This window comes from Bos indicus, chromosome 19, assembly GCF_029378745.1.
Source record: "Bos indicus isolate NIAB-ARS_2022 breed Sahiwal x Tharparkar chromosome 19, NIAB-ARS_B.indTharparkar_mat_pri_1.0, whole genome shotgun sequence".
NCBI classification, from domain to species: Eukaryota; Metazoa; Chordata; class Mammalia; order Artiodactyla; family Bovidae; genus Bos; species Bos indicus.
The window spans coordinates 22,686,797-22,709,264 of record NC_091778.1 but is presented as its reverse complement, the minus strand read 5'-3'; the positions used below and the strand labels follow the sequence as shown (position 1 = coordinate 22,709,264).

The 22,468-nt window shown below is 42.4% G+C and overlaps 1 long non-coding RNA gene and 1 other non-coding gene across 2 annotated transcripts; one reads left to right on the top strand and one right to left on the bottom strand.

The window, feature by feature from the left end:
- Nucleotides 1-3,831: 3,831 nt before the first annotated feature.
- LOC139177518 (uncharacterized) lies at nucleotides 3,832-20,507 on the bottom strand. Its single transcript, XR_011561946.1, has 2 exons — nucleotides 19,744-20,507; nucleotides 3,832-6,949 (listed from the first exon to the last, which is right to left on the bottom strand). It is a non-coding gene; the product is annotated as an uncharacterized lncRNA (long non-coding RNA).
- Nucleotides 6,816-6,973, top strand: LOC139177837 (small nucleolar RNA SNORA57). Its single transcript, XR_011562303.1, has one exon. It is a non-coding gene; the product is annotated as a small nucleolar RNA SNORA57 (small nucleolar RNA).
- Nucleotides 20,508-22,468: the final 1,961 nt, after the last annotated feature.

The window sequence follows — 22,468 nt, the reverse complement described above, 5'->3', positions numbered from 1 at the left end:
GGTTCCAAATAGGAAAAGGAGTTCATCAAGGCTATCTATTGTCACCCTGTCTATTGAACTTCTATGCAGAGTACATCATGAGAAATGCTGGACTGGAAGAAACATAAGCTGGAATCAAGATTGCTGGGAGAAATATCAAAAACCTCAGATATGTAGATGACACCACCCTTATGGCAGAAAGTGAAGAGGAACTCAAAAGCCTCTTGATGAAAGTGAAAGTGGAGAGTGAAAAAGTTGGCTTAAAGCTCAACATTCAGAAAACAAAGATTACAACATGCGGTCTCATCACTTCATGGGAAATAGATGGGGAAACAGTGTCAGACTTTATTTTTCTGGGCTCCAAAATCACTGCAGACGGTGACTGCAGCCATGAAATTAAAAGACGCTTACTCCTTGGAAGGAAAGTTATGACCAATCTAGATAGAATATTCAAAAGCAGAGACATTACTTTACCAACAAAGGTCCGTCTAGTCAAGGCTATGGTTTTTCCAGTGGTCATGTATGGATGTGAGAGTTAGACTGTGAAGAAGGCTGAGCACTGAAGAGTTGATGCTTTTGAACTGTGGTGTTGGAGAAGACTCTTGAGAGTCCCTTGGACTGCAAGGAGATCCAACCAGTCCATTCTGAAGGAGATCAGCCCTGGGATTTCTTTGGAAGGAATGATGCTAAAGCTGAAACTCCAGTACTTTGGCCACCTCTTGTGAAGAGTTGACTCATTGGAAAAGACTCTGATGCTGGGAGGGATTGGGGGCAAGAGGAGAAGGGGACGACAGAGGATGAGATGGCTGGATGGCATCACCGACTTGATGGACGTGAGTCTGAGTGAACTCCAGGAGTTGGTGATGGACAGGGAGGCCTGGCGTGCTGCGATTCATGGGGTCTCAAAGAGTCGGACACGACTGAGCGACTGATCTGATCTGTTGTTACGTTTCTGTGCATCTGTGCTAATTTTTCCTACAACAGAGTGTATCCTTTAAATTTGTAGATTCTGCTCTTCATTTCAGCAAAGTATACTTTTTTTCCTTTGAACACTTTATTCTCCACTTTCTGGGCTCTCTACTTCAGGGATTTATGGGCTTCCCGGGTGGCTCAGTGGTCAAGAACACGCCAGCCAATGCAGGAGACTTGGCTCCATTCCCTGGGTCAGGAAGAACCCCTGGAGAAGAAAATGGCAACCCACTCCAGTATTCTTGCCTGGGAAATCCCACCAACAAAGACGCCTGTTGGGGTCCAGTCCATGGGGTCACAAAGAATTGTACATGACTGAGTGACTGAGCATGCATGTACTACCTCAGGGACACTAAATGTATTTATATAGTAGATTTCTCTTGTCTCTTATTAATGTATACAATTTCTATAACTGCAAAAGTCTATGTAGATGTAAGATGTCTTAGTTCAGGCTTCCACAACAAATTGTCATAGACTGGGTAGCTCATAAACATCAGAAATTTGTTTCTCATAGTTCTGGAGGCTACAAAGTCCAAGGTCAAGGCACCAGCAGATTTAATGTTTGATGAGATCGCACGTTCTGGTTCATAGATGGTCATCTCTCTGTGTCCTCACATGGCCAAAGGGGCAAGAGAGCTCTCTGAAATCTCTTTTATTTTTATTTTTAAAATTTATTTGGTTATGCTGAGTCTTAGTTGGACTTCCCAGGTGGAGCTAGTTGTAAAGAATCTGTCTGTCAATGCAGGAGACATAAGAGTTGTGGGTTTGGTACCTGGGTCAGGAAGATCCCTTAGAGAAGGAAATGGCAACACACTCCAGTATTCTTGCTTGGAGAATGCCAAGGACAGGGGAGCCTTGCGGGCTAGTTCATAGGGTCGCAAAGAGTGGAACACTACTAAAGCTACTTAGCACTCACGGGTCTTAGTTTCGTCATGCAGGATCCAGTTCTCTGACTAGGAATCTAACCCAAGACCCCTGCATTGGGAGCAGAGTCCTAGCCAATGGACCACCAGTCCCCTGGAGTCACTCTCTTTTTTTTTCCTGGAGTCTCTTTTATATGAGCATTAATTCCATTCATGAGGGCTCCACTCTCCTGACCTAATCACCTCCCAAAGGCCCCACCTTCTAATATCATCATATGGGGGATTAAAATGACAACATATGAATTTTGGGGAGGACACAAATATTGAGTTCAGAACATAAGCATACTAATTATTGTTATAAGTATAATCCAACTATGGGACTTGTAATGTTCTTTTTCAGTTCAAGTCTCAAATACCAAAAACTTTGTGAGTGACCTTTAGGTGTGTGTCTTCGAGTATGTGTACACACTTAAGCATATTAAGTAATAACATTAAAAAATATCCACTATATGCTACATGGGTGCCACTGTTTACAGCAAAGTTGAAGGGGAGAAAATAATATTTATTTAGGAACAGACATACCACAAGGCCCAGGTTTTACAAGCATGTGAATGTGTAGATAATGATATAGTAGACTGAGATAAAAGATATCACAGTAGTCCGTTTGTTTTCCAAGAACTTCAGGGACCAAGCAATATTTAGAACTAGTTTTTATTTAACCTTAATGCTTCAGAACTGTACAAAGCAATGACATAAGAACTTTATTACACATTAGCTCATTCAGTACTCACAATAACTATGCTGCTGCTGCTGCTGCTGTGTCGCTTCAGTCGTGTCCAACTCTGTGCAACCCCATAGACGGCAGCCCACCAGGCTCCCCCATCCCTGGGATTCTCCACACAAGAACACTGGAGTGGGTTGCCATTTCCTTCTCCAATGCAGGAAAGTGAAAAGTGAAAGTGAAGTCGCTCAGTCGTGTCCGACCCTCAGCGACCCCATGGACTGCAGCCTACCAGGCTCCTCCGTCCATGGGATTTTCCAGGCAAGAGTACTGGAGTGGGATGCCATTGCCTTCTCCCACAATAACTCTACAGACAAATATGATTTGACCATCACTCAATAAAGATTAGACCAAGCCTTAGAAAAGTTAAATGAATCCCCAGAGTTGCCTCACTGCTATATGGTAGAGTGGGTTTGGAACCAAAGTTTCCCAAAGCAGTGTTTCCACGTTAATCCTCTCTCTCACCCATCTTTTGCTATAGTGGGAAGTTCTGAAGGAAAAAAAAGAGCTGTATGTGTCTTAAAGGGTATTCATATTTTAAGAAGTCAAATCTGTTGGTTCCCATGAATGCATATTATCTTTACAGCAATATATGTCAGAATTGTAAAACATATGGACTGTAAAACTTCTCTAAAAAGTCATTTTTAGTCACTGTCTTTTCTCAACTGCTCCTTAGATCCTTTAGTTCATGTTCCAAAAGGCACTCAAGCTCAACGTATTTAAAGTGAAACCCATTATTTCACCCCCAAGAACTTTTTCTTCCTCCAAGTTTAGTCACTGACATCTCAGAGCTTCCTTTCTTTCTACTTTCTATTACTCATCAAAATTTTTGCTTCTATCTTTTCATTCCCTCATTTTCCTGGATCTGTTCCTTTTCATTTAAAATGTCACGTCTGGGGACTTCCCTGATGATCCAGTGGCTAAGACTCCACACTCGCAATGCAGGGGCCCCAGGTTCAATCCCTGGTCAGGGAACTAGATCCCATATACCTCAACTAAGAATTTGCATGCCACAATTAAGACTTGGTGCAGTCAAATAAAGTATTTTTTTTTAAAGGGCAAGGTATTATAAGTTTATGTCTGGAATACTAATAGGTTAGAAGATTCTGTTTCCAATTTTTTAAGCATATGAATTAAATTTTTCATAGGCTATGATACAGTTGTATTAATTTCAGGAATAAAATAAAAATGGAAACATTTCCAGGCATTTTAAATAAAATGCTCTCTCAATAAAAAGTGTGTCTTTGAAAAAGCAGTAACATTTATTGTTAACACCATCTTATCTTTAAGTTCAGTTCAGTTCAGTTCAGTCGCTCAGTCGTGTCCGACTCTTTGCGACCCCATGAATCACAGCACGCCAGGCCTCCCTGTCCATCACCAACTCCCGAAGTTCACTCAGACTCATGTCCATCGAGTCGGTGATGCCACCCAGCCATCTTGTCCTCTGTTGTTCCCTTCTCCTGCCCCCAATCCCTCCCAGCATCAGAGTCTTTTCCAATGAGTCAACTCTTCGCATGAGGTGGCCAAAGTACTGGAGTTTCAGCTTTAGCATCATTCCTTCCAAAGAAATCCCAGGGCTGATCTCCTTCAGAATGGACTGGTTGGATCTCCTTGCAGTCCAAGAGACTCTCAAGAGTCTTCTCCAGCATCACAGTTCAAAAGCATCAATTCTTCGGCGCTCAGCCTTCTTCACAGTCCAACTCTTACAACTCTTATCTTTAAAGGTACTGGTTAAATAAATGTATTTATTATTTTAATAGCTGCTAGGTAGCACAGTCTTTTGTGGCTCAGACAATAAAGAATCTGCCCACAGTGCAAGAGACCCGAATTTGATCCCTGAGCTGGGAAGATTCCCCTGGAGAAGGGAATGGCTACCCACTCCAGTATCCTTGCCTGGAGAATTCCATGGACAGAGGGGCCTCGAGGGCTACAGTCCGCAGGGTAGCAGAGAGTCAGTCACGACTGAATAACTAACACTTTCACTTTCACCCTCAAATGACTGGTGAATCTATTTTTTTGTTTGTTTTTGTTTGTTTTTTTGTTTCTTTTATTTGGCAGTGTCAGGTCTTAGCATGGGCTCAGTAGACCCGTGGCATGTGGGATCTCATTGCCTGGATCAGGGATCAAGCCCACGTCCCCTGTATTTGAAGGCAGATTCCCAACCACCGGACCACGAGTGAAGTCCCAAACCTATTTGATACAGTTGATTTTTACTGTTGCTCCCCATCTCTTTACACAATATTATAAGGACTCTATCACTTAAAAACTGGGGGGCTTGGGGTTTTTTAAAACATTTTTTAAATGTTCATTTATTTGGCTGAGTCAGGTCTTAGTTATATTTCGAAGCATGTGGGATCTTAGTTCCCAAACCAAGGACCAAACCCACATCCCCTGCATTGAAGGCAGATTCTTAACTACTGGACCACCGAGGAAGTCCCTGTTTCTGTTTTTATGAAAATGGTGTTAACAGTGATAAACTAGAGTACACAAATTCCGCTCAGATTTCTCTTATCATTAAGATACAACTCGTGTACAGAGAAGTTAGCTAACAGCATCTGGCTACCAGCATTAGTCCATATGTTAGATCTCAGTAAAGTTTAGTTAAAAAAAAATTGTAGTATTTTTTTCTGTACCCCAGGGCAGCATCTATTGCACCCCCAGGACACAGCACACGTGCCCTTTTGAAGATCACTGTAGTAAAGCATTGCTCTGATCCTGATCCTCTCCTGCCAGGAGGCTGATGGCAATAACTTAGTGTTTGACCTGGGCCATTCTTTCTACAGGGCATGGCCTGACCTTAGCAGGTAAGTTGCCAGTTATGGCTTTCCTACCTTATATTCTCATTCATCAATGCTTGGGTTTGAGTCTCAGATTTAAAATAAATGGATAAATAAAATAATAACAACAACAATAAAAGCAAATACTACAGAACTTACTTCTTCCTAGTATTGTTCGGAGTTTTTACATATATTAATTTAATCTTCATTGCTTTCTGAAACAATATTATTATCCCCTTTTCTTTACAGAAGATAAAACTGAGACACAGAGATTATATAACTCCTCCAAAGTCACTATGTAGTAAATGGTGGAAGTGGGTGGATTGGAGTCTGGGTGGTTTAACTCCAGAGCTTGTTCTTAGAGCACTTGATTGTTCTGCCCTGTTTCATATAACACATCATGGATTATTATAACAGGGCTGGAGAAGCAGTGCTAAGCTAGACGGCTTTCAGCCAATCCCAAATTCAAAATGAGGCAGTGCTGCTTCTGACTGCTTCTGCTTCCGACAGAAACACTGGCACTGCTTGGGGGCTGAAATAGGAAAGAAGACTGGGAACCAGAAACGGCTTAAAAGCTGCAGCAAAAAACAGAGATTTTAGACTGATTCCAAGGAAAAGGAAATGAAAATAAGGAAACAGTTTCCATTTCCATGGCATCAAAGAATTAAAACAATTAGTAACTGATTTAACAAAAGAAGTGCAAGAATTGTACACCAAAACTACAAAATACTGAAAGAAATTAAAAATGATCTAAATGATTGGCAAGACATCATACTCAAGAATCAAAACATTTAATATTGTCAAGACGGCATTACTCTGAATTGCCTTACAGATCCAATGAAATTCCTATCAAAAAATCAGCATCCGTTTTTGCAGAAACTGGTGAGGCGATCTTAACATTCATATGGAAATACAAGGGACTTAGAATAGCCAAAACAATCTTGAAAAAGAAGAACAAAGCTGGAGGAATCATGCTTCCTAATTTCAAAACCTAGTCAAAAACTACACTAATGAAAATAGTGTGGTAATGGCATACAGATAGACACATAGCTCAATGGACTAGAACTGAGTGTCCAGAAATAAACCTTCTCATTTTTGGCTAACTGATTTTCAGCAAGGGTGCCAAGACTGTTTGATGGAGAAAAAATAGTCTTTTCAACAAATGGTGCTCAGACAACTGGATATCCATATATAAATGAATGAATTTGGACTCTGATCTCACACCCTAGTATGCAAAAAATTAACTCACAACGTGTAACAGGCCTAAATATAAGACCCAAAACAGTGACACTCTTAGAGGAAAGCATAGGAGTAATCTTTCTGTCTTAGATATGACACCAGAAGCACAAATGATGCAAGAAAAAAATAAGTAAATCAGACTTCAGCAAAATTTTTAAATTTTAAATTTGTGCTTTAAAGAACACTACCAAGAAAGTGAAAAGGCGCCCTCCATGTATGCCTTGGCAGAGATAGCGCTTGCAGTCCTTGTTCCCGTAGTGTTTGGAGTAGAAGGAAAGGGGTAAGACTCTGGTCCCCTCAGCATCACGTCTTTGGTACTGGCGGCTTCTGGTCTACTGGTTCTGTTCTCAGGTATCAGAAAAGAAGCAGGAAAAAGAAAAATTAGTAAATAAATGTAAGTGAAAAGACAACCCACAAAATATTTGCAAATCATTTATCTGATAAGGGATTTGTGTTTAGGATATATAATCTAACAACTCAACAATAAAGAGAAAAATAACTCACTGAAAAATTGGCAAAAGACTTGGATAGCTATTTTTCCAAAGAAGATGTACGAATGGCCAATAAGATGAAAAGATGTTCCACATTATTACTCATTAGAAAAATGCAAATGAAAACCACAGTGAAATTGCTAAAAGGTACAGAGTTTCTTTGAAGGATGACAAAAATGTTTCAAAGCTGATTATGGTGATGGTTACGCAACTGTGAATGTACTAAAACCCACTGAATTGTGCACTTTAAATGGGTGAATTATAGGCAGGTGAATTATAAGCCAATAAAACTGTTACCAAACACCCACAATGAGATGCCACTTTCTACCTACCAGGATGGCTAAAAGAGAAAAAATAGACAGTGATAAATGATGACTAATAAGTAGAAAAATGGCAACCCTCATACTGGCTGGTGGGATTGTGAAATGATGCAGTCACTTTGAAAGCTCCTCAAAATGTTAAACAATGTTAAACATGACCAGCAATTCCCCTCTTCGGTATATGCTCAAGAGAAATGAAAACATACTTCCACACAAAAACTTGTACATCAATATTCACAGAAACTCTAATCACAATAGCTAAAAAGTGGAAACAACCTAATTGTGCATGAACTGATGAATGAATAAACAATATGTGGTAAATCCACACAGAGGAATAATATTTAACCATGAAAAGAAAGGAAGTAATGATACATGCTGCAACATGGATGAATCTTGAAACCATCATACAAAGTAAAAGACGTCAGACATAAAAGACCACGTACTGAGTGATTACATTTATAGGAAATGTCCTGAATAAGCAAATCCACAGAGACAGAAAGTAGATGAGTGGTTTTCAGGGGCTGGAGGAAGGGGGAAATAGTGAGTGACTGCTAAGGCACACAGGGTTTCTTTTGGAGTGACAAAAATACCCTAAAATTAGATAGTGATGGTTGTACAACTCGGTGAACATTCTGAAAACCACTGAATTGCACACTGTTTTAAAATATTTATTTATTTGGCTATGCCGAATCTTAGTTGCAGCATGCAAACTCTTAGTGGCAGCATGTGGGATCTAGTTTCCTGACCTGGGATTGAACCTGGGCCCCCAGCACTGGGAGCGTGGAGTCTTAGCCACTGGCCACCAGGGAAGTCCCTGAATTGCATACTTTAAAAGGGCAAATTTTATGTGAATTATATATCAATAAACCTATTATTGAAGTTTTTTTTTTTAATCATTAATATAGTAATGTGATACCATGAATCAGAATAGAATTTAAAAGTCAAATAGTGCACAGGACTCTCATGAAAATATAGGCTATGACTCTGTATATTATAGAATAAGCATCTGAAAATATGGTTAATTTGCACAAGTAAGCCAAAGATAACAGTGTATATCGTAGAAAAGGATGATGAGTGTATGAAATTGGTTATTTCTGGGCTAGCAAGTTACTTATCTCTATTCTCAGTGTATTGTTTATGAACTTGTTCATATCTGAGCATAAAGCCACCCTTTATGTTTTTATTGTCATTTTCAAACAAATGTGACCTCTCTGGTAAAGAAATAATACTTTTCTAGAAGAAGAACTTTTCAAATTGAAGAATTTTGCTTCTAAAAGCAGACAGAAAATATCAGAACTATGGCAACATCGTTTCTATAGCAATGAAATCTACCTTTCTTTAGCCAAACAAGGCTATAAATCATTCTATTGCCAACTAGATAGGAATCCAAACCTGAAGCTAATGACACATTTCATGCTTGAAGAGAAAGTAAACAAAAGTCCTTTATTGTGTCTTTGTTGTGTTCAACTGCTAAGTTGTGTCTGACTTTTTTCAGCCCCACAGACTGTAGCATGCCAGGCTGCTCTGTCCTTCATCATCTCCTGGAGTTTGCTTAAACTCATGTCCACTCAGTCTATGATGCCATTAATATCCAACCATCTCATCCTCTGCCTCCCCCTTCTCCTTTGCTTTCAATTTTCCCCAGCATCAGAGTCTTTTCCGATGAGTCAGCTCTTTGCATCAGGCGGCCAAAGAATTGGAGCTACAGCTTCAGCAACAGTGCTTCCAATGAATATTCAGGGTTGATTTCCTTCAGGATGGACTGGTTTGATCTCCTTGCTGTCCAAGGGATTCTCAAGAGTCTTCTCCAGCACCGTAGTTCAGAAGTATCAATTCTTTGGTGCTCAGCCTTCTTTATGGTCCAACTCTCACATCCTTACACGACTACTGGAAAGACCACAGCCTTGACTATACAGATCTTTGTTGGCAAAGTGATGTCTCTGCTTTTTAATACTCTGTCTAGGTTTGTCATAGCTTTTCTTCCAAGGAGCAAGCATCTTTTAATTTCATGGCTGCAGTCATTACCTGCAGTAGTTTGGGAGCCCAAGAAAATATAGTCTGTTGCTGCTTCTGCTGCTGCTAAGTCACTTCAGTTGTGTCTGACTCTGTGCGACCCCATAGACGGCAGCCCACCAGGCTCCCCCATCCCTGGGATTCTCCAGGCAAGAACACTGGAGTGGGTTGCCATTTCCTTCTCCAATGCATGAAACTGAAAAGTCAAAGTGAAGTCATTCAGTCGTGTCCGACTCTTAGCGACCTCATGGATTGCAGCCTACCAGGCTCCTCTGTCCATGGGATTTTCCAGACAAGAGTACTGGAGTGGGGTGCCATTGCCTTCTCCAAAATACAGTCTAGGCTGTTGCAAAAACTCAACAGCATATGATGTGAAAGAACAATTACTGTCATCTGTGCATCCTGGAAGCTATTTCCCATCACAAAGGAAGGAAACGGCTGGTGTGATATGTACAAATCAGCTTTTGACGTATATTTGCTACATATATGAGGGGAAAATGCTCCATGACATTTAATTCTATTTATCACTCCAGATGCATGCTATGGGAAAAGAAACTTTTCATCTATAATACTTATCTTGTGAGAAAATACACGGTGGAGTCGGTACTGATGGAAACCTGGCCGTATGTTTAGCAAAGAAAGGTGTGACGGTAGGAACAAACGGTTGCACTTGAATGCCAATCTTCTGCTTCATTCCCAGAGAACAATCAGCAGACAGCATGCACCCTGACCCTGAATCAGGGATAAAGGGAAGAGTGAAGATTGCAAATATGATCAGGTCACACCATTGAGTGAATGTCTTCTTAGTGAGGAGGAACAAGATTCTGCTTTTCTAAATGGAGGCATGTTGTCTGTTGAAGGAAGGCCCTCCCACACATTTTTTTAAAATAAAGGAAGGGATTTATAGTATTTCTTCCCGACGACGCTCATAATGCCTGCAGAGATATTTCTCTGTTTTCAAGTGGATTATCTCAGCTCTGTGTTCACATTCTTGCAAGGCCTGAACCTGCCACTTCAAGATGCATATAGCAACAAGTTTTAAAAGTTAAGAATAAACCAGCAGAATTTCTTAAGAAGATCCAAACAAGCTGTATGAATTATTTATTGCCACATAACAAATCACTCCAAAGCTTAGCAGTTTAAAACAATAAGCATTTATGATCTCATAATTGCTGTGGGGCAAGAACTTGGGAGCAGGTTAGCTGGGCGACTCTGACTCAGGATTGCTCATGAGGTAGTGGTCAAGTTTTTCACTGGAATAGTAGTTTCAAGGCTTGACTGGGGAAGTATCCATTTCTAAGCTCACTTGGGTGGCTATTGGCAGGACTCAGTCATCCCTGGCTGTGGAGTGGAGATGGCAGTTCATTCACTGCCATGTGTTCCCTGCCACAACCTGCCCCCTCCCCTCCGCAGGGCATCTCACAACAAGGTGGCTGAGAGAAGGCTAACAAGACAGAAGCCAGAGTGTTTTTGTAACCTAATCTCAGAAGTGACGTCCATCCCTTCTGCCCTAATCGCTTTGTAAGAAATGTGTCAGGGGACTTCCCTGGTGGTCTGGTGGTCCACGGGACTTTGAGCTTCCACTTCTGGGGGGCACAGGTTCAGTCCCTGGTTGGGGAACTAAAGATCCCACGTGTCATGTGTGCATACGTGAGTGCTAAGTGGCTTCAGTCAGGTCCAATTCTTTGTGACCTCATGAACTGTAGCCCATCAGGCTCCTCTGTCCATGGGATTCTCCAGGCAAGAGAATACTGGAGAATCCCATGGACAAAGGAGCCTGATGGGCTACGGTCCATGGGGTCACAAAAGAGTTGGATGCTGAGGGGCTAACACTTCACTTCATGGAGACCAAAAGAGGTTTGAATTAGGGTAGTGAGTCTTTTATTGATCTGCTCTACCAGGTATGAGAGACTGTTGTTTGCCCTCCAATATCTATTTCCCTCTTTGTCCTTAGTAACAAAATTCCTATTTATTAACTGGGCACATGGCTACCTGGAGTAAGGACAACAGTGATCTGTTTTCCTGCAGTTAGATGTGGTCATGTGACTGTTCTGGTCAATGAAGTATAAGCAGTAGTTGGTACAAGCAAAGTAAAGAGTTGGTGTGAGCAATTTTGAGGAAGCAGCCCTATGGGAAAGCAGTGTACCCTTCTATAGGCTTTTGTGTTGGCTAGAACATGCATGTAATGACTGAAACTCCAGCAGCCAAACTGAACCATGAGGTCACCTTGAGAGTAGAATTCATGAACGATGAAACATGAAAGAAGGACACTCTGAGAGTCCACACCAATCCTGGGATGACTATCTTTGGATTTTGTATGTATGGAAGAGAAATAAATTTGCCTTTTTGTTGGAGTCATGCCTACTTTTTCCTGTTACTCCTAACTGATAATGTGACTTGTATGTTCATGTCCAGATCCTAAACATGTACAATTCACATTTAGTCCTGCTATGACCTGAGCTGCAGTTCAGGTCATAGCACTGAATTGCACAATGTCTCTTAAGTACAGGGCAAAAAGCTTTAGCAAACGTTGCCAGGTTCCCGGTGGTAACAGGTGAGGACCTAGGATGGCTGTGTCTTGACTGGCTGTGTCTAGATTATGGGGGTAATTTATAGCGAGCTTGATGCACCTGTTGAACTGCAGAAGCAGAGCCAGGTTAGGACAGGAACTAGACTTTTTTTTCAAATTGTGTCTTCTCATTCATTTCTTTTCCTTTTGACATGTACACACTGCTTTATTTATTTTTGGCTGTGCTGAGTCTTCCTTGCTGCCCACAAGCTTTCTCAGGTTGTGGAGAGTGGGGACTATTCTTTAGCTGCAGTGCACCGGCTTCTCATTGCTGTGGTTCTCTTGTTGCAGAGCACAGGCTCTCGGCACACGGGCTTCAGTAGTTGTGGCACACAGGCTCAGTTGCTCTGTGTGGCATGTGGGATCTTTCCGGGCCAGGAATCAAACCCATGTCCTTTGCTTTGGCAGGCTGATTCTTATCCACTGGACCACCAGGGAAGCCCAGGGCAAGGACTAATGTTTGGGGTTCTCTTCAGGTCACTGAACGAGCGGGAGACTGTTGGACCCGGAGCACTCCTGCCGTCTGCCATGGGTGCTGCCTGAGTCCAAAGCCTGACAGGTTTACGATCTGTAGGTCAAGTGTCTGTCTGACTCAGATATGCAGAGCCAGCAAAGACCTTTAAGAACAGGGAGTGGGAGCTGCCGGGGACAAGGAAGTACAGATAAAAGCAAATCTGTCTTCTGAAAATAGGCAGGGAAAAGACACAAACAAAAAACCCGTATCAAGCACCAACATGGACAGTGTTTGTGTTGTGTGGGTCAATGCCAAACAGAGGCCCCTGGGAAACAAAGGCCATGTCTGTTTTCCTTTCACGGCCTCTGCTCCGCGGTATCAATGACCTTCTCTAGTGAAACCCACACCCAGGCTTATGCCAGGGCTATGCTTAGCTCCCACTCTCCTTTTCATGGCATACCAAGAAATAACTTGCCTCAGGGCATGTGTATAGGGTGTTTCTGGGGCATTTTGTGCCAAGGAGAGCAGTGGAGACTCCAAGATGCCCACCAGTTTCTTAGGCTCAAAGTATCCCTATTGTAAAATGCAAGTCCTGCCTTGTGGGAAAAGCAGGAATTCACCTTAAGGAACAGGAAAGTTTCGGAAGTTTTATAACCTGCCATCAAAATTCTGGATTGTGCACATTTTTTGGAATGCTTCTGAACTAAGCAACTTTACTTTGATAAACTTACTCCACTATCTTCAGACTGTTCTATCCGGGTATACACTGGTTCAAGAATGCCTGTAGATAAAAATACATTCCCAGTGCCAATTATTTTAAAATATATTCCCCCAAACAGGCAGAGACACTTTCACTGGTCCAGAAGGAGTCAGTGTGGGAGGCTCAGTGTGGATTGCAAAGTGTTTGGGTCTTCAAGTCAGGCAGATCTTCTTTGAGATCAAGACTCTCATGATGGAGTCCAAAGATATGATCCATAGTTATGGAACAAAAAATGAAGAAGGAGTACACATATTACTTAATTACCAAGATGATCAGCTGAGGAGTTATAAATATTGATAAAACCTTATCGGGTTGCTGTATAACACAGGGAACTCTGCCCGGTGCTCTGTGATGACCTAGAGGAGTGAGATGAGGGGTGAGGGAGGGCCAAGAGGGAAGCAATATACATGTACTTATGGGCTGATACATGTTGCTATATGGCAGAAACCAGCACAATATTGTAAAGCAATTATCCTCCAATTAAAAATAAATTTAAAAATAAACGAATAAAAACTTGCACTCCTAAAAAGAAACTTTAGCAGGAAGCAACTGGGGAGATGAAAAGGAAATGTTAGTGCACTAAATCCTTCTCTGTCACAACAGGAGGTCAATTAATAAACCAAGAAATGATGGTATACATGCATTGTTGGTGGGAATGTAAACTGGTGCAGCTGCTATGGAAAGCAGTATGAAGGTTCCTTAAAAAACTGAAAATTGAGGGACTTCCTTGGTGGTCCAGTGGTTAAGAGCCTATGTTTCCAATGCAGGGGGTGCCTGTTAGATCCCTGGTCAGGGCTAAGATCCCACATGCCTAGTGGCCAAAAAACCAAAACATAAAACAGAAACAGTATTGTGACAAATTCACTAAACACCTTAAAAATGGTCCACATTAAAACAAAAATCTTTAAAAAACTAAACACTGAGTTACATGAAAGTGAAAGTGAAGTCGCTCGGTTGTGTCCGACTCTGCGACCCAGTGGACTGTAGCCCACCAGGTTCCTCCGTCCATGGGATTCTCCAGGCAAGTACACCGGAGTGGGTTGCCATTTCCTTCTCCAGGGTATCTTCCCGACCCAGGGATCGAACCCAGGTCTCCCGCATTGCAGGCAGACGCTTTAACCTCTGAGCCACCAGGGAAGTCCAAAACTAAACGTTAAAAATTGAGTTACATACGATCCTGCAATTCCACTTCTGGACATACATCCAGAGAAAACTCTAATTCAAAAAGTTGCATGCACTTTTTACAACAGCATTTTTTTTTATAGCAGCACTATTTACAACAGCCAAGACATGGAAGTAACCTAAACATCCATTAACATGAATGGATGGATAAAGAAGATGTGGTATATATATGGTTGGGTGGAATATTACTCAGCCATAAAAAAGAATTAAATCATGTCATTTGCAACAATGTGGATGGATCTAGAGATGATCATACTAAATGAAGTAAGTCAGAGAAAGACAAATACATGACATCACTTATATGTGAAATCTAACATATGATACAAATGAACTTATTTACAAATCAGAAACAGACTCATGGCATAGAAAACAAATTTATGGTTACCAAAGGGAAAGTGGGGAGATAAATCAGGAGTTTGGGATTGGCAGATGCAAGCTACTGTGTATAAAATAAACAGTAAGATCCTACTGTTATAGCACATGAAACTATATTCAGTGTCTTGTAATAAACTATAATAGAAAATAATTTTTTAAAAAGAAATGCTGGTATTTTTTGGCAAAAATGTATGATATGCTATGATGCACTGTTCTAGGTATTTTATATTCAAATAATATAAAAAATATTTTATACAGATAAAAAATATTAAATAAAAAAATCACTGTCTTCATTATTCTATACTAATAAGTCTGTTGGTTAAAGACAGCAACACTACCAAAAGAGACAGCAAAAGTCTGAAAAGAGTTGCTTTGAGGAGTGGATTTACGATATGCATGTACACACACATTCTTGGATATAAAATTTTTTAAATTATCAACAAAATGTTCTACTACCTACTAGCTATGTATTCTTGAATAGATTAAACCCCCCAGGTCTCTGTTCTTTTTGTCCAGAAATTGGGAATAATGATGATTTAATTACAGGAATACCTAATATAAAGCAGCCAGGAAAATGTCAGTCCGCTTCCCTCTGTCTCCCATGTAATATTTTGTAGCTCAAGGTCTTCAGGCTAAGAAGTGACATCCATTCTTGGGTCTGGCTGGCCTGAGAAAGCCGCATGAGTTTTCTCTGCCTGCGTCTGTCCATCTGACATAAAGCTTCTCATCTTCAGTTTCTCCATGCACTACAAGAGCAGGCTGTCCGTTGGTGAAAACTGAGCATCTCAAAAGAACACTGGCCACATATTAACATGCTTTTCGCTTGAATGATGCTATGCAGTCATTGATGTCATGTTTACTGCTCACTTAGGGACCGCTTGGGAAAATCTGTTGTCCTGACTGTATTATTGCCTCAGAACTTTCATAGTTGGGCCTCATGATGTAAGGGAGAGAACAATTATGAATTCAAGAGAGGGAGAGAGAGAGATCACTGTCTGGGATCAGGAAGTAATTAGTAGAAAAGCACTAAAGATGTCAGCACAACAGAGCAAGGGGGATCGCTGACGTCTAACCTGCCTGGAATGTGATCCTCTGTGTGTCTACACATCTACACAGACGGCTATACCTGCAGGTAGCTTCTGTGATGTGTGAGTGGGTAGGCGGGGCAGGGGAGGGGGAGAGGAGATTAAGGGTAGGGTGCATGCTCAGTCACTCTGCTGTGTCCAACTTTTTGCAACCCCTAGACTCTAGCCTGACAGGCTCCTCTGGCCATGGAATTTTCCAGGCAAGAATACTGGAGTGGGTTTCCATTTCCTACTAGACAGGATCTTCCCAATTCAGGGATCAAACCCATGTCTCTTGCATCTTTGGCATTGGCAGGCAGATTCTTTAACCACTGTGCCACCTAGGAAGCCCTCAGGGATAGGGTACAGGTAGTGATGTTCTGGTAAAGAACACCAGTCCTGGAGAGAAGAGCCCTGATTTGTAATGGTTGTTAATTTCACTGGTGTAACTGCTCCCAGTGGGGCCAGTTTCAGGCTACCAAGTTGAAGTCATTGAATGCAGAGTTGAGAAGAAAAGCGCAGTGTCAGCTCTGGTAGTTGGTACTAGCAGTTCCAGCACATTGCTGGCTGCAGGTTTCCAGAACAATCTCTTTCAGAAACAAAAAAAGCTCCTTGCACTCATCTGCTTCTAAAGTTGTGGATATTGCTTTGCCTTTTATTACCAAATCCAATCCGTACATCCCAAACAGAATTGTTCATTCAACCCTTGTTGATTATTTAATCCTTTGTAAAGTTCATGGCTCATCACAACTCACAGAAATTCTGGAACTGGAGTTTTGCTTGGTTGGGTTTTTTTCTCCAAAATCTAACACAATGGTTGGCAAGAGCATTTGTTTATTCAGAAATCAGCCAACAGGATGCTACAGGTCTGTGAGTTCACCTAAAGATTTGGCGAACTTCCACAGGTCAAGGAAAGCTCTGAGCAGGCAAGAGGGGGCTCCCTGACTTCAGGTGCCCCCACAGTTACAATTCTTTGGAAATTAGGAGGCTATCTGGTTTTTGGCACGTGTATGAACCTCTTCCTCATCCCACAGGAAACACTCTCTCATTAGTCTCTAGGGAAACATCCCTTTGAAACTCTGCCCCACCTCCTTCCTCCCTGAAATCTGTATCCGGGAGCCAGACAGCACTAGATCCGAGCCCTATGGAGCCCAAATGTTTATATACTTGGGGCCCTTCTTTAAGGAAAAGAATATAAAGTTACAACTATAAAGCTACTGAGGTCAAGGCCTTATAGAATGAGCCCGTACAAATGAGGGTCTCTTGCAGAAGCATCCCTAACTTCCAGTAAATATGTCCCTGGAGCCAGACTACACTCAGAAGGAAATTGGATGTTTGCCTGGTGTGGGTGAGGGGTGGAATGCCCTGAATTTTTCCCTTTTGGTTGAAGAGGAAGCTCCAGGCCCCTGTTTCTGCTTAAAACTCTGCCTTCGAGCCTGACACTGGAAGACACTATCCAACTTATTAGGAAACCATTTTATTCTGCATCACTCATGCTGGATCACATGGCTTCTTCCCACTGCTTGATACAGAATACCCCAATTATGCTTGTAACAGGCAGAGATCAGCCCCACTAGTCCAAGGAAATTTCTTCTCTCCCCAGTGGCTCAGATGGTAAAGAACCTGCCTGAAATGCAGGAGACCCAAGTTCGATCCTTGGGTCTGGAAGATCCCCTGGAGAAGAAAATGGCAACCCACTCCAGTATTCTTGCCTGGAAAATCCCATGGACAAAGGAGCCTGGTGGGCTACAGTCCATAGGGTCGCAAAGAGTTAGACACAACTGAGCAACTTCACTTCCACTTTTCTTTCTGTCAACCTCTGGCAAAGTCTAACTTCAGGATCACTGTGGATGAGAAGGGACCTCTAGTGGTCAATCTCAAAGGTCACATCGCTGCTCCCTTCTACCTGTTCTCTGAAAGGTGTTCTGAACCGTCAGCTCTGGGTTGCCAGTCTAAGAAGTGGAGGGAGGAAAATACAAGATGCAGTTCAGTTTAGTTCAGTTGCTCAGTCGTGTCTGACTCTTTGCAACCCCATGGACTGCAGCACACCAGGCCTCCCTGTCCATCACCAACTCCCAGAACTTGCTCAAACTCATGTTCATTGAGTGAGTGATGCCATCCAACCATCTCATCCTCTGTCGTCCTGTTTTCCTCCTGCCTTCAATCTTTCCCAGCATCAGGGTCTTTTCTAATGAGTCAGTTCTTCGCATCAGGTGGCCAAAGTATTGGAGTTTCAGCTTCAGCATCAGTTCTTCCAATGAATATTCAGGACTGATTTTCTTTAGGATGGACTGGTTTGATCTCCTTGCTATCCAAGGGACTCTCAAGAGTCTTTTCCAACACCACAGTTCAAAAGCATCAGTTCTTTGGCACTTAGCTTTCTTTATGGATACATGATAGATGAGAGGAATTGGGGTTCTTTGGTAGCTCAGAAGTGAAGAATCTGCCTGCCAATGCAGGAGACGTGAGTTTGATCCCTGGGTGGGGAAGATCCCCTGGAAGAAGGAAATGGCACCCCACTTCCAGTATTCTTGCCTGGGAAATCCCATGGATAGAGGAGCTACAGTCTAAGGGGTCGCAAAGAGTCAGACACAACTTAGCGACTAAATAACAACAACAAGAGGAATTTGGGGTTTTGATATAGGTAGGTTGTGGAGGATGGGATGGCTGTGCCACTGCATGGCACATAGAAGATGTAGTGGAAGGACTTCCCTGGCGGTCCAGTGGCTAAGACTCTGCTTCCACTGCAGAGGGTGTGGGTTAGTTGAGAAACTAAGATCTTGCATGCTATGGCCAAAAAAAGAAGATGTAGTGGATATTTTTTCTGTATACTTGTACACGTAATCTACCCATCTCCTAGAATGTTTGGACCCAGTGCTGTGCCAGGGAATGAAGGGAGGGCAGGGGCTGAAGGGACGTAGGGCAAGCAGAAATGCAATTTCAGCCCAAAGTCATAGACGTTGTGCATTTTGAAAGCAGAACATAGTCCTATGAAAGAGCACAGTTTAATATTTTATTAAAATCATGACTCTTGAGAAGCTAATTGAAAGAGCAGAGACTGCTTGTCTGCAGAGATCATGCACTCTTAACTGCTCTTAGTCTCTAAATAGGCATAACAGGAGAAGCCCTGCCAGTGTTGGCAGGAGGTATCTGGTGAAGTACTATCTTTAGAGGTGCAGCAGTACCTCTCATGGGATGGAGATCTCTTCTGACTCTGAGGTTCCTTACTGGAAACCCACTTGCCTATAAATACAAGCCACATTTCCCAATACATTCTTTTTCAGTAATAAAGTTGATATTTTGGTAAATAAATAAATAAAAGCAGAGACTATCTCCCCAGAAAAATACCCACATGCACTTTCACACACACACATGTTTTTGCCTAAAATTCAGGGACTTAACAAGCACTCTAAAACTCATCCCTAGTGGGTCAAGAAGCCAAGTTGGGAATTCCCTGGTGGTCCAGTGGTCCACTCTGCACTTTCACTGCTGAGTCTGGGGTTCCATCCCTGGTCAGGAAATTAAGATCCCATAAGCCACGCAACACAGCCAAAAAACACCCCAAACAAAACAAAAAAGCAAAGAAGCAGTGTAAAGAAACTCTGAAGCAAGACACTGGGAAAAGGAACCTTGTGGCAGCGAGGAATCCTGAGTGGATTCTAACCCCGTGTCACTTTGGACAAGTCGCTTTATGTCTCTGAACTTCACTTCCTCACCTATTAAAAAACAGGAGGATTAGCCAGAAATCGAGTTGCCCAATTAAAGACAGAATACCTAATTAAATCTGAATTTCAGATACACATGATTTTTTTTAGTGTAAGCATATTCCAAACATTGGCTTTGTCATAAATTAACAGATGGCAGTTGCACAAGACATACTTATACTAAAAAATTATTTGTTACTTACCTGAAATTCAAATGCAGTAGCTGTCTTGGATCTTTATTTGCTAAATGTGGCAACCCAGGCAGCCTTTCAGGTCTTAATTTAAGGTCTAAGATTCTCGGTGGTGAAGGAATGTAATAAAGGATGAGAAGTTAGAGGATCACTAATCACTGTTTAGAAGCTGGAAATTCTGAAGTTCCATGACCCGTTTTAAGCAGTTTGGTAAATACTGTGTCGAATTCTGGATGAAAAAGCACCACGTTGGGTCCCTGAGTGGCTCAAAGAACCACTCTATCATTGCAAGGCTGTGACGACTAGATTTCTCATTTTTCTGCTACATTAAAGCCCTCAGTGGTATTCGCAGCAACCTGGCCTGACCCTGCTGACCTGTGACCCTCCCGCCATTTGCTGAGCTGCTGCCTCTGTTGCCTCAAGCTTGGTGACAGCAGATGCGGATGCAGCTCGAAGGCCTTTGGGGATGGGATGGTCAGCACCCAGCTGCGCTGCACCTCATCTTCCCTCCTGGTTGTTTTCCTCCCTGTTCTCCATCCCCACATGACAGGAAGTACTGAGAGGTCTGTGCCCCCGCAGGGTCAGTTTCCCCCAGGGCAGCCCTGTGTACACATTCTCTTCTGGGCCAGAGCACTCAATTCATCTCCAAGTGAGCACCCTGCCCCTTTTTCCCCTTCTCCTCCCCTCCTTCCTTGTTCCTTCCTCCCATCTTTTCTTCCTTCCCTCCTTCCTTCTTTAACTACTGTTTCTTTTTTTCCTTTAAAAAATTTTTTTTTAATTTTTAGTTGGAGGATAATGACTTACAATATTGCGACAGTTTCTGCCATGCATCAACATGAATTAGCCATAGGTATGCATATGTCCCCTCCCTCTTGAACCTCCCTCCCACTACTTTTTTTTTTTACTTTTTGGTCACGCTGTATGGCATGTAGAATCTTAGTTCCCCAACCAGGGATTGAACTCACATCCCTTGCACTGGGAGCATGGAGTCTTAGCCACAGGACCACCAGGGAATTCACACTACTGTTTCTTGAGTACCCACCAAGCACTAAGCACTGTTGCTGCTGCTGCTAAGTTGCTTCAATCGTGTCCGACTCTGCTCGACCGCATAGACGGCAGCCCACCAGGCTCCCCCGTCCCTGGGATTCTCCAGGCAAGAACACTGGAGTGGGTTGCCGTTTCTTTCTCCAATGCATGAAAGTAAAAAGTGAAAGTGAAGTCGCTCTGTCGTGCATGACTCTTAGCAACCCCATGGACTGCAGCCTTCCAGGCTCCTCCATCCATGGGATTTTCCAGGCAAAAGTACTGGAGTGGGGCGCCATTGCCTTCTCCACTAAGCACTGTACTAGGCACTTATCCTGAGCTAAGGCACTCCCACCTTCATCACCCTCATCGATGCTTAGTCTCAAAGGCCATGGTTCTCAAAATGAGACCCCTGAACCGCGGTGTCAGTCACCCTGGAGCTTGTTAAATATGAGATTCCTGATGAAGAAAAGGTGGCCGGAGACTCCCCAGGTGCTTTTCGGAGTTCACTTAGCTTAGACCCCGATGGCTGCCCGATCTTGGACACCCTCCTCTGCCCGGAGTACGGAAGTCTGATGTGGAGTGAATTGTTCCTACTCCTGGGAATTTCCACATTCGAGGTTGCCTGTGTTTTCTCCCTCTGGGCCTGAGCTACTTGCAGAGGACATGGAATACTGGACTCTGTTAATAGTCCAACCAGCTGAACTACTTAGGCTTAATGGTTAACTATTAAGTTAACTTCTAAGGGCTGAATGATTTCTTCTTGCTTGTCAGTCCTAGGAAAGAAAGAGGAATGCTCCAGGGACAATGTACATAGCCCTGGGCAAATTATATCACTTCTTTGACTCTCCAGAAGGGGTGCCATGATACCATTTTTTAATCTGAAAAAGCACCGTAACTGGTTTCTGACCATAGTTACCTTTCCCCTCTAGAATGGAAGAGCCTAGAAGATCAGGAGCTTCTTTGTATCATCCAGGGTACCCATCTAATGCTGTGCAGTTAAGGGGGTACCATTCATTTTATAGACATCATTGATTTGTAGTTATTAAAACAGTTCTCCACAGTGGCAGTTGAGTGACTTGAAAGCCAAGTCTTACTAAATCGTAACAAAGAAACCCATCTTGGTTTGGATGGGACAGGCATCCCCAAGGCTTAGAGTACTCAGCATATAGTGGACACTCAGTAGAGTCTGCAAAATACTTTCCTTCAACATTTCAGTTATGAAACTCTGAGGGACTTCCCTGGTGGTCCAGTGGTTAAGACTCTGCCTTCCACTGCAGGGGATGTGGGTTCAATGCCTGGTTGGGGAACTAGGATCCCACAGGCCACAGGGCAACTAAGCCCACGAGCACACACACAAATAAATATTGGGAAAAAAGAAAATGGTAAACATACAGAAGAGCTGAAAGGAAGAATAGTACAATGAAGATCTATATACCCCAACCTGGACTCTAGATTCAATAAATGTTAACATTTTCCTGTATTTGTTGTGTGTGTGTGTCTTTATTTATTTTTGCTGAATCATTTGAAAATTAGCTGCAGTCATCATGACACTTAACTCATAAATATTTCAGCAGACATCTCTTAAGAATGAGGACAGTCTCCTATATAACCACCATAGCATTATCACATCCAAGAGTAAATTAACCATTATTTCCCAATGTCATCTAATACCCAGTTCTAGAGGTTAATGTTATTACCTTTCTCACATCCC